Consider the following 12041-nt stretch of genomic DNA (forward strand, 5'->3'; position numbering starts at 1 on the left):
ATGTAATGCCCGTGAAAAGGGTAGGTGAACACAGTGTTATATAGAACATAGTCCTGAGAGCACGATTGAAAATGAAAACTAGATATAGTGTATGGTATAAACTATGCACCAAAAAGTGTGATATAAGATGAACCAGACGTGAAATATAATATGCAATACATTGTGCGCAATGACAGATTCATTGGAGAGCGCGAGATAGCACAGGCACTAGCGCGTGCTATGCGATGTGCGCCTTGGAGTGTAATATGCACAGGGCAGTGTTGTGTAACCTAACTAGTCTCTAAAGTTGTAATATAAAATATGTGCTGGGGAGTGTAACGTTGCATATGCACTGTGACAAAGAGATGGATCCCAGATTGTAATATGTATGGCATAGCAGTGTGCGTTATAACATAGGCATCGAGGAAGGCACGTTAGATGGGTCAATATAACCCGTGCGAAGACAAGTGTGGCATGACATATTCACGGGGTGGTGTTACAGTGCACATGGGCTAGAGAGTGTCATAGCATATGCACTAGCTGGTGGAACACAACACAGAGGTGTGTGGCACTCGGCAGGCAATGGTGGGTGTAACACAGCATTGGGCTCTGCCAGGAGCGCGCTGTGACTCTCAAGTGATGTTCGTCCCCTTTCCAGAGAGTAAAATAAAAAGTATTACACATCCGGCAGTGGATGTGTGTTTTATTAACCGTGAGGGGGGTTTCTTACATAGTTTTGGTCGAATTTTTGTCGAATCCCCTTTGAATGGCTTGGTGTGCATGTGTATTAAATGTGCCCGTCAATAGCTACCCATGTTTGTATAAATAAACGACAAGGGTGTCTACCGGAATTAGGCACGGTAGGGCATCAGACATGTCAGAGCTTCACTAGTGGTGTAAATACATTCCACGTGGATTCATTGTATGCATAGTCGCCTTTTAATGAATATCACTCAAATCGTCATGGTGATAGGTACGTACGGTTTGTCCAGCATGTCCTAGGTGTGTCTATAAATATATATTTTTTAAAAATAATAAAAAACAGTGGCCGGCCCTTTGGGATTGGGGTCAAAAAAATATAATTAGGAGACAGGCCCTGGGGGATGGGGTCATCAGGGCCAATAAATTAGAATAAGAAGGGGAACCACACAACCCCCCTTCTTAAAAAATTAAAATAAATAAAAGACTGGCATCGTGCCGGAGGCCACGCCCCCTCCTTGCAGCACTCTGCAAACGCGCCCCCTGGCGAGTTTGTAAGTTGGGGAATTAATTCCTCTTCAATACTGAGGGTCCCTGAGGGCCAACTAGCCCAACAGGCATCTCCAGTATGCGCCAGGGAGCTGCGCTGCAGACAGGTGTTCTGAGGCCAAGCCCCTTTTTACACCTCTCTGCAACGCAGCTCTGTGGCGCTTACTGGAGGTACCTAGTGGTCTAGTTTGACCCTAGGGACCCTTAGGATTCAAGGGGACTTAATCTCTCAACTTAGAACAGCCACAGGGCGCGTTTACACAGTGGTGAAGGGAGGGGACGGGGCCTGAGGTGACGTGTGCAAACACGCACTATGGCACGTTTTAAATTGGGGATATAATTTCCCTTCAATACTGAGGGCCCCTGGGGGCTAACTAGCCCACCAAGTGCTTCCAGTAAGCGCCACTGAGCTGCATTGCAGAGAGATGGTCCAGGCTGTGCCACTTTTTACACCTCTCTGCAACGCAGCTCTGTGGCACTTACTGGAGGTACCTAGTGGGCTAGTTGGACCCTAGGGACCCTCAGGATTCAAATGAACTTAATCTCCCAACTAAAAACGGACACAGGGCGTGTTTACACAGTGGTGAAGGGAGGGGACGGGCCTGAGTTAACGTGTGCAAAAACGCCCTGTGGCCTGTTTTAAGAGGTAGTTTTAATCCCCCTGCCCTATTATATACTAGGGGCTTACAGAGGAGGTCATGCTAATCACAGGGGGACCCCAACGCATAATGTTCCCTAGTGTATGTAGGTGTTTTCACTGTATTCTAAGTGTCTTTTAACATAGCACTGGCTCTAGGACTGGTTAGTCAGACTCAGTTACCACCAGTATCCGTCTGAAAAAGTTGAGGGTACAGGATGATTTTGCAACAAGGATTCTTTCTGCTCTTCTTTTTGTTCTTTCTGCACGTTATCCTTCTTCCTGCACTTTTCTTCGTCTTTGAGGACTTCTGTTGCTTCTTTCTGCACTTCTTTTTTTTCTTTCTGTGCATTTTTTCTTCTTTCTTCACATGTCCTATCTCTGTAGGCATAGTTAGAAATTTGCATTTAAAAAACCTTTGAAATTCACAGAAAAAAACATAGGTTTCAGGCACGTTATAGTTAGGAATTAGCATTTAAAAAACCTCAGAAATTCACTGAAAAAAACATAGGTTTCAGGGGTGTTATAGTTAGCTGGACTTTTCACTTGTACAAAACCATTGAAATTCCCCCGTTATAGTTAGTTCAGCTAACTATAACTCGCGCGCCCGCAATGCACTGCTGATGACGACAAATATTACATCACTCATGACATGGTCAGTGACATCAATCAGGACATCACTGATGACATCTCAAATGACATCACTGATGACATCATCCTTGTGATAGAGTGGCAGACCTCCTCTCACCCTAATATAACCTTTGATACACACATTCAAAAATAGAGACTAAAATTTTCAAAACAATGGACATACCAATACCAGTTACAACAACCTCTTCAGTAATTCTAGGATCCACATACACATCCACTCATTCACCAACAGTCCTATACAGTCACTCATACATGTACTCACTCATCATATGTACTCATACACCTATACATCCTGTTACACAATGCCACTCATCCATAGAGTTACTCACACACATAGTCACTCATGCTAATAAAGAATCAAACATACATTTACTTGCATATACAGTTATACACACACCACCACACTTACTTCTACGGAAACTTACACATACTTAGTCTTTTAAACAATCACTTATAGAAACACATACTTATTCATACAGGAACTCTTTCAATCTCTCACTCTCACATATACTCACTTATATACACCAATAGTCACATATACTAGTTTAAAACATATGTAGTTACTCATAAAGACACTATTGAGACAGTCATTCACTCACTAACACACCCATACACACACTCATCCACCCATACAGTCCTGCACACATGCTGTCTTCAACACATACAAACAGTGAGTCACTCATTCATGCACCTATGCACTACGTAATACCCCCACCGAACCATGCAGACACTCAGACTGATACTCAAAAAACCAACTAATAACCTATATAGACACCCATGTAGCTACTCACCAACCCATGCAGCCACTTCTACACAAAGTGAGAGACTGATACAGATATTTACATATTTAAACATTACTCACTAAGCCATGTATTCACTATGATACACTTAATCAGTCAGTTACACAATCAATTTTTCAAAAACAATAGACACTTATATACCCATTTATTCTTCCATCGACCTTGAGATATACATATATAAAACATATTTAATTTTCAGAAAAACAGACATTCACTGGATGATGTCATCAGTGATGTCATCAGTGATGTCATTTGAGATGTCATGAGTGATGTCATGAGTGATGTCACTGACCATGTCATGAGTGATGTAATATGTGACGTCATCAGCAGTGCATTGCGGGCGTGCGAGTTATAGTTAGCTGAACTAACTATAACGGGGGAATTTCAATGGTTTTGTACAAGTGAAAAGTCCAGCTAACTATAACACCCCTGAAACCTATGGTTTTTTCAGTGAATATATATATAGATAGATAGATAGATAGATAGACAGATAGATAGATAGATAGACAGATAGATAGACAGATAGATAGACAGATAGATAGACAGATAGATAGACAGATAGTTATAGCTATATATATATAGATATATCGAAATCCAAATCCTGGCCTCACACGAGCTTGATCACATGATGCGTCTCGTGATCGGGAAACTCACTAAATACAGAAATGTGCACCAATGGCTGTAGAAGCAAACGTCCCAGCAGTGAAACTAAAAGACAGACTGGTAAACAGTTTGAATTTCAACTGTATCGAAACTTCCACATTATGCTCATAGTACAATTAGCCATTTCTACATAGATGTTAAAATGATCTGAGAGTAGCAGTTGTACAAATAGATCATATTTAAATCAGTATAGATGTATATATTTGAGCTTATCCTAAAAGTAGAGTCATCTCTATGACATATCAACTTTAAGAGATATCTGGTTAAAACAATATATAACCATATTTAAACTATATAACAGAAGTGCAAATAAGCTAGCGGTAAATGGCTTTTTTCAAAAAGGACAAATAGTCTTTTAAATGATTTACAGCATTGAGATGGAGGAAAAACCGCATCTGTGCAAATACGCAAATACAGTACTAGATATATTTGAATAATAGCGTGCTAACTGATTAAAAAGTAGACAGGTCATCAAAGTGCTTAATAATTAAAAGCAGATGGATCATTAATACTTTATACACATAAAAAGTGTAAGTGCAAGCTTGATCCTCAGTTCTTCATTATGCGCATGATACATAATACCTAGTAAATAAAGTGCAAGTGCAAGATTTTTTAAATATCCTTAATAGGATATATCAATTGATACCTAGGTAATGTTAATATACATATAAACATAAACTTGAACCTTATATATGTAAAGAGAATGGTTGTTAACAACTGTATCCATAATCGAGGAATAGTCAGTACAAAGAAAACCTGTATATAAACTAAATTATTCAGTCAATCAAAGAGAACTCCAGTCACAATAAATTGCGACAGGCACAACCAGTACATGTACTAAAAACAATCCCTTAAAATATAATTATAATGGATAAAAGATCTCACTCATGGAATACATAAAACCAGTCATATCAAAAACGAAATATAGTACAAATGAGCAGAACTCACAACCCCGTGCAAAACTAGTGCTGTGCATCCTATAGATTCAAAAAGCAGCATATATTAAATTCAAGCCTGAATAATAATAAAGTGCCAGTGCTAGGAGTATTATGTAAAACATTTCAGAAATATTAATAAATTAAGATATGAAACATACGAGCAAAACTAAATTAATTATTTAGAGGTAAATTCATTGGAGACTCTGAAAAAAACTGCTGAAATAGATTCATATAAAGACATGATCATATGGGCAAAATGAGATGGGTAAAGTCAGGGATGAAAGAGTAGAGATAATTACAGGAAGTTATGCATGGCTTCACTAGTATTCATGCCATTCGGCATTTTAGTATCTAGGGCTAGAATAAAATGACATTCCAGTTGCCGCAGACTTTTATCACGGTTCCCTCCCCATCTGGGGATGGGAACGGCACCTACAACAGAATATGACAAATCTTTCAATTGATTCTGATGAACCGATTTAAAGTGCCTGGCAACTGGATAGCTAGTCTGAATTCACAATAGCCCTGACATGCTGTAGAATTTGTTTATGCACAGGGAGCTTAGTGCTCCCTATGTATTCTAGGCCGCAAGTGCACCGAAGAATGTAAATAGCAAATTTGGTGCAACAAGTGAGGTATTCCATAATTTCTATTCTTTTATTACTGAATGCCGTCACATAGTGTGTTATATTGGTTGCAAAAGTGCAAGCACAGCATGAGGTACACTTATGGAAACCCCTACTGACAAGCCAAGTGCCTTTAGGTTTAATTTTAGGGCTTGATTTCACTAAGGCATCCCTCATAGAGGGTGCCCTCGTAAATGTTATGTCTGGCAAAGCAGGTAAAATGGATCCTAGTGTCATGTCAGTGAGTATTATCGGCCATTGAGAATAAATGATTTTACGAATTTTCTGTTCCTGCTGACTAAAGGTAGTTATAAGTCTGACATTACGTTTTTCAACATCATTATCTGCATCGAGCACTACCTCAGCAGAGGCAATACAATCTTTGGATGCAAGCAATTCCTCTCTAGAACGGTCATTGGCTTTTTTCAGTGCCACAGTCAACTGGGACATCTTGTATCCTCTATCCAGAGATCTAGAGAGGGCCTCCTGCTGACAAGTTTGTGCATCTGTGTCTAGACTGCAAATTCGGCGAATACGCACAAATTCGCCATAGGGTATACTCTTAATCAGATGGGGGGTGCGAGCTTTCTGCATGTAAAATTGAATTACTGGCAGTTTGTTTACGATGGAGCTTAGTATGGATTCTGTTCTCATTGATATATACCAGAACATCTAAGAATTCTACACACGTATCATCAATTGTAGCAGTACATTTCAAATTTAGCTCAATAGAATTAATGGCATTGACAAACTCAAGTGCAGTTTCATTTGTTCCATCCCAAATTAGACAGATATCATCTATGTAACGCCAGTAATGCTTTACATGCCTATACCAGTCCTTGTGTTGGGTCATGAGGACACATCTCTCCCATCAGCCAACATGGAGACATGAATAGCTGGGGGAGAAACATGCCCCCATAGCCACCCCACTAAGCTGTTGGTATATTTCCTGATTAAAAGAAACATAGTTATTGCAAAAACACATTTCTGTCATCTCAATCAGCATACAGTTATGGTCCTTCATACTGATATCTCTGTTGTCCAGAAAATACTTTGTGGCAGCTAGACCGTCTGAGGGGTTAATGCTTGTGTATAGGAATTCAATATCCATAACCACCAGCTGATAACTAGGTTGCCATGTCACCACATTGATCATTCTTAAAAAATCAGTAGTGTCCTTTACATAAGATGGCAGGGACATTACATGGGGCTGTAAAAAGTAGTCCACATACTTTGATACATTTTCAAGCAGACTTTTCTGTGCTGAAATGATAGGGCGTCCAGGAATGGGAACAGTCTTTTTGTGCACTTTAGGCAGGAAATATAAAATGGGAGTAACCGGATGCTCAACTTTTAAGAAATTAAATTCATCTTTCATAAGGAGCCCCATCCTTTTCCATTGCGACAAGCATTTGTTCACTTTATCCTTGATCAGCCGCATATCCTGTTTGGAAGACTTTTTATAGCAACGGGCATCAGAAAGATGATGGCCAGCTTTAGTAACATATTGGTTACGGGGCCAAAGAACTACATTACCACCCTTATCTCATTTGTTAATTACAGTGTCATGATTTCTTTCCAGTTTGTTGACAAGAGAGTGATATTGGGAATTCTTTTAGTTCCTAACACGGTGACTTGACATCACAGATTTGTTGAGATGCTTGAGTTCCTCTACCACCCTGTCACTAAAGATGTCCACTGCATCTTTTGGCATTAATGGTAGAAATGACGATGCTGGTCGAAACTGACTTTTGGCTGCTTTGTTAGTCACAATCCCCATTGCTGATACTGCTTGTTGTGTAGATACATCAGCGCTGTCTGTTAATAATGCATGCATTATCTGTAAATTGGGGTAATCCTTTACTTGGAGGGTGCCATCGGTTGTCACAACACCTGATGTTGAAGCTGAAGGAATAGTCATAGGTTTGTTCAGTTGAAAGTATTTAATAAGTTTAACCTTACGAATAAATTTAAAAACATCAATTCTAGTTTTGTTGTAAGAGAATTGATTGGCCGGGCAATACTACGTGAGTCCTAATGATAATAACTGGATCTCTGCCTTGCATAGCAATATTTCAGTAAGGTTGATGACTATGTTGTAATTACTATTTTTCTTCTCCAATTCCTTCGCGTATTCCCTCTCCTGGTGGTGTTTGCGATGTTTAATCCGCCTTTCCCTCCTGCGTTGATTGATTGATCCCCTTGCTGCGGTTGAGGTTTGCAGGGTCGCTAGGTGTACCTCCGGTCCTTCCTGAGAAAATTCAGCTCTTCCCCTGGGGTAAAATTACTGAGAGCAACTGCAGAGGCCCTCGATGTGCCAAGGCGCCCATCTTCCGAAACGCTATTAGATGTGAGGGAGGTATTGTCGGATTCAACATCGCCACCTGGATTACCACTGGCCGCCATGCTTTGTACAGGATTCATTACCTTATTCGTCATAGCTTGTCGTTTATAGTTGTCAAATTTTTTCGAAAAGCTACAAGATTCTACCCGTTGCGTAGTCGTTCTGATCTCTAGCAAATTTGAACACCTTACACTCCTTGATCTTTTCTTCATGCTTTTTGATGTAAAGTCTGTCTGCTCGTCCTTTAGTTATCATATCTGTTTGGCCTGTGGCATCTAACAGTCCATTAATACGGTCGATCTCTACCAAAATGGCATTCCGGTCTATTTCAGCATATTTTATCAGTATATGAATCATGTTCATAGAGGCCTGTAGATTATTTTCAGCCCGTTCTTGCAACATGGCCGGATTAGGGTTCTCAAACGTTGGCGCTATGAGAACACCTATATAAATACATACATACACACACACATATATTTCACCTACCTTAATTATTCTTACCTGCATGGTAAAGGGAGGTGCATGGTAAATGTGTGTAATGTTAAAAAAATGATTGGTGAAGGCATGCGTGATAAAAGCATGTGCTGTGACATCGTACAATGAGGCATCTTCCCACCAAATGTCTTGTGAAGCAGCTGGTATGGTAATGCTCAATAGACGCCTCCTGGGTGATATCCCACGCCTGGACAACGCACTCCTGTAAGACGACCTCCTACCTTGACTATACGATGGTGAGTGCTAGTCTGTATGGTGGAGTAGTCAACTTTAAAATTGATCACAGATTAGAGAGGGATCATCGCCTGCAAAACTTCTGTCTTAGAGCTGATACGACCGTATTAGGTCAGGTACAGATAGTGCAGGGTGAAGCTATCACTGAGAAATTTAAAACTCCTTAAATGGAGCTCGGATAATATTGAAGGCTTGACAAGCGAGGCAGAGGGAATCCTGAAGAAAATATCATCCAGTGAGGAGAACCAGATAAAGGCATGGGAGTGTCTCTCGGAGACCCTTGCAGCAAGATACTCAGCCAACAATTTGGAGAAAGGTTAAAAATATTACCCACAAGCGTTTTATCATCCAGCCAAAGCCGGTTCGCCTTATCAAATCAAGAATCAACAAAGTGCTCTATCAACTGCGGCGTTCGCCACACGATTTAGTATTACTGAAAGAGCCTAAAAAAAGCGACATGGCTGCTAAAGAAATAGAGATTAGAAGCACTGTGGGCAAAGCTACTTTACTCCTCCACATGGAACGACCATAGAAGCTTCTGGAAACTAGTCAAGGAGCTTGATAAGCGAGGAAGAATGGATTAAATATCTAAGAACGCGTTATAAGGGTTGACCATTCTGTCCCATGCCCAGGCCTGACCCCACACGAGTTGGTATCCCTGAAAACCAATAGCAGTGGTGCTACCGACACCCTAGAACACTCAATGGAACCCCAGAACTTTTCAATCGATTCCTTGGTACAAAAATAGAGAGACGCTCTCCAACTGTGCACCCGACCATCATGGCATACCGACTGCACTCCTAAAGCACAACGCTACAACCTGGGCTGGGTTCCTGAACTCAGTGTTCAAGCAAATACTGCTGACTGGAAGCATTCCTGAAAGCTGGAGAGGCTCAGTGATCTACTCCATCTTCAAGGGTGGGGTAGCCTCGTCCCCTAGCAATCACAGGTTGATATCACTGCTCAAAATGGGCCTAAAATATTTCTTAACACTACCACAGCAAGATCTACAAGAGTGGGCGACGGAGGCAGAAAAGCTGCCAATGAACCTAAGAGGGTTCACCAAAAATCAAGGAACCACCACCAACTTTATGGAAGTGGACCTCATAAGGAAAAGAGCATGTTACACCAGGACACCGCTATTCATGTGGTTTGTGAACTTCAAAGTGGCCTTTCACTGTATCCCTTGAGGCCTGCTCTGGGAATAACTATTACGCTGTGGAATTCCACAAAACCTTTAAAGAGCTGTCCAGCTGATATACACAAAAACAAGGATAAAGATCAAGGTGGGGTATGGGCGCCATTCATCTAGTAAGGTTAACACCTCCCTTGGATTGAAACAGGGATGTGTATTGGCAGCGCAGTTGTTTAATTTGTGAATCGGGATCTCTCACTCTCCCTGGCAGTAGTGGTGTCACATGCACCTAGCCTCGGGTCTCAACAGTTGAGCAACATCCTGTATGCAGATGATCTGCTGTTGTTAAGCAATACCTGTGTGGACCTACAGAGGCTGAGCAACAGGCTCGCCGAGTACCCAGTATATAACCAGTTGGAAATCAGCTTAAAAAAAACTAAAGTCATACCGTTGAAACGACAGAAATAGCGCCGAAACGGGTCCAACATTGATGACGTTGCAGCATATACATATCTAGAGTTTAAATTAGACTCACGAAATTCCTTTGCCATAGAAAAAAGCTGCCATTGCAAAAAATTAGGCCTTTAACTTCACCTTTTCAAACCTTAAGAAAAGTCTGTGGGGCCATAATCTAAAGGCGTTGATAAGTGATCAAATCAAAACTGATTCCATCTTTATCATATGGAGGCAAGATAATTCTGGGTGAAGATGTGGACCTCCTGGAAAAGCTTGCAATACGAACGTATAAACTAGCATTTCAGATTCCAAAGTCAGCCTCCTCCACCAAAGTAAGATTGGAATTGGCCCTGACAAAACAGTCACTAGCCCAGCAAGGGACCTTTGTGAAGTGCTGTCATTGACTGCGGAGTGCCCCCAAGGAATCGCTGGCTAAAGTAGTCTGGGCAGAGATAAACCTGACAAGGGGGAAAGGTCAATTTGCCGAATACCTACAGGAAAGTATACAGAATCTTGGTATCCAAGACTTATGACAACTGAACACGAGTGACTAAATTTTAGGAAATTTGTCAACAAATGCATAGAAAAGCAGATTGGAAGATGAAGCTACACTGACAAAACGTTCACATGGGTGGTTAGTAATAAATTCATATAACTTAAGCAAGGAACAGCCCTACTTTGAGGCAGCACTGTCATTGACTATCAAGATGAAACGGATAAAGATGAGATTTTGATGTTTTTCCACTCTCGACTTCGCCCCCAAGTGGAAGAAGGCAGTCCACATGAAGATGCATTGTGTCGCTTGTGTCGCCAGGCAAAAGAAACATTTATACATATACTCTGTGTGTGCCCTAACATGCTAGTATACTGGAGGTCCTTGCTGCGTAAGGAGTTCTTATCCTTAGATGTTAGAACCTGCAGGATGGCGGTCATAGAGGCTTTAAATCCACTCAATGTTATGCTAAACATTCGATTGGTGCAGTTTTTAGCAATTTTTAACAAACAGATACAAATTTTAACTTGAATGCTGTCCATGGGTTAGATGTGGGCTTCTATAACACTTCTAACTCACGAGGGTTTGCCAGGGACAGTATAAGAGAATTATTGATCCTTATCAGAGCCGCTATCGAGAATCAATTAAAGGGTTGGTCAGGTTACGATCATGAGAAATGGCCTAATCTTTGCCCACCCGTGGATGCGCTGATTGCGCAGTAAATCCTACCCTTGTATAGCTGCATCAGTGGTTGCACTAGGTATCTAAGCCTATTAGACAGATAGGAGCATGTTCACAAGTTTGCCTTTTTGCACATTCCTGTTGATGCTTCATCCAAGCATGTTGATAATGCTATTTTGCACAGCTGCACTTTGTAGGCTGTACAACTGCCCTAAGCCCATTGCTCTAGGCACTTTGATAAAGCTGTGCACGTATAAACTCTCATTAGGTAGTTAGGAGTATTTTTAAAAAAATACTCTTTACTGTTTTGTGCTCAGTAAACAACATGGCGGATACATAATTTGTTTCAAATTTACGAGTCATACCTTTGACTACTATTTGGTTATGTAGGAGGAGACCGTGAACAATTCCCAATATGATGTCACATTTGCACTCCCAACCCCTTCCCCACCCCTTACAGACCCCGATATGTCTGCCAAGGTAGGAGTATTTTTAATAGTTGTAAACTGCCTATGCCTCTTTGCACAATTGTGTTAATGTACTTTTAAGCACCTTGATAATGCCTCTTTTGCACAGTAGTGTCATCGTTTGCATTAAACATTACGAACAGTGTTTTTGTGCGCTTAACCCCAGCTGGTGATGGGAGTTGACGTCTCGTCTC

General features: G+C 41.0%; 1 pseudogene across 1 annotated transcript in view; it reads left to right on the forward strand.

The window, feature by feature from the left end:
* Positions 1–12041, forward strand: part of LOC146870136 (complement component receptor 1-like protein) — a 796036-nt pseudogene that overhangs the window by 493035 nt on the left and 290960 nt on the right. The gene's annotated exons all lie outside the window — the stretch shown is intronic.

The sequence above is a fragment of the Triturus cristatus genome, chromosome 1_1 (assembly GCF_964204655.1).
Source record: "Triturus cristatus chromosome 1_1, aTriCri1.1, whole genome shotgun sequence".
NCBI lineage: Eukaryota > Metazoa > Chordata > Amphibia > Caudata > Salamandridae > Triturus > Triturus cristatus.